This window comes from Orycteropus afer, unplaced genomic scaffold (genome assembly GCF_000298275.1).
Source record: "Orycteropus afer afer isolate SDZICR_OR568_19922 unplaced genomic scaffold, OryAfe1.0 scaffold00570, whole genome shotgun sequence".
NCBI classification, from domain to species: Eukaryota; Metazoa; Chordata; class Mammalia; order Tubulidentata; family Orycteropodidae; genus Orycteropus; species Orycteropus afer.
Window position 1 is genome coordinate 1,317,634 of NW_006922157.1, and position 1,452 is coordinate 1,319,085.

The window sequence follows — 1,452 nt, forward strand, 5'->3', positions numbered from 1 at the left end:
GATAGAGAGGGAGAACAATGTGGAACAAAACTCAAAATCATTTGAAGAAAAAAAAAAGGGGGAGGAACCAGCTTTTCTGGTCCGATAGAGCCTGGTGGAACCCCTGAGACTGTGGCCCCTAGCTGACCTTCAGGTCTGAAATTGAACCCATACCTTTGGCTTCCAGTCAAACAAGAGACAGGCATGTGAGTTGAACATTTACCTGAGGTAGATACGCTTCTTGGAGGGAACAATCATGGGAGAAAGTAGGGCTGTTTATGTACAGGGAGTCAGCTCAGGGGGCAGGAGTGCGTGGAGAGATGGACACAGGGAAAAGGTAGCTGTTGGGAGGAAGTGGGAGGGCGGCTGTTTCATTGTGGACAATTGTGGTCAATGTCATGAGACACCGTATATGTGAACTGCTGTATGGAAAGTGAATTTGCTCTGTAAATTTTCACCCAAATCACAATAAATAAATAAAAATGAATAGACTAAAGATACATCTTACCAAACCTATGGGACACAGAGAAAGCAGTACTCAGAGGTCAGTTTATAGCAACACATGCACACATGAAAAAAAAAGAGGAAAGAAACAAAATCAACACTCTAACACAACAATTCCAACACTTAGAAAAAGAGAAACAAAAGAAACTTACAGTATCCAGAAGTAAGGAAATAATAAAGATCAGAGCAGAAATAAAGGACACAGTAAACAAAGAGACAGTAGAGAAAATCAACAAAACAAGAAGCTTGTTCTTTGAAAAGGTTAAGAAAATTGACAAACCACTGGTAAATCTAACAAAATAAAAGAAAGATAAAATGCAAAAAAACAAGAATAATAAACTAAAAGGTCAACATCACAATAGAAGCAACTGAAATAAAACAATGTGTTAACAGAATATTGTGAAGAATTGTACTGCAACAGATTCGAGAACCTAGAAGAGATGGACAAGTTTCTAGAAGCACAAAACTTACCTAAACTATCCCAATTGGAGATAGAATACTTGAACAGACCCATAATAAAGGAACAAATTGAGCAGGTCATGAAAAAAAAAAAGAAAAAGAAAAAAACTTCTCACAAGAAAAAGTCGTGACCCTGATGGCTTCACTGGGGAATTTGATCAAACATTCAAGGAAGAGTTGATACCTGTACTGCTCAAATTATTCCAGAATATAGCAAAAGATGGAATACTACCAAATTCATTTTGTGAAGCAAGCATAACACTGATAAAAAAAAAAAAAAAACACAGAAAGACACCAATAAAAAGGAAAACTACAGACCAATATCCCTTGTGAGTATAGATACAAAAATCTTCAACAGAATCCTAACCAACAGAATCAAACAACATATCAAAAAAATGATACATCATGACCAAGTGGGATTCATACCTGCTATGCAAGCATGGTTCAACATCAGAAAAGCAATCAATGTAATCCACCACATAAACAAACAAAACAAAAGAAACATATGAT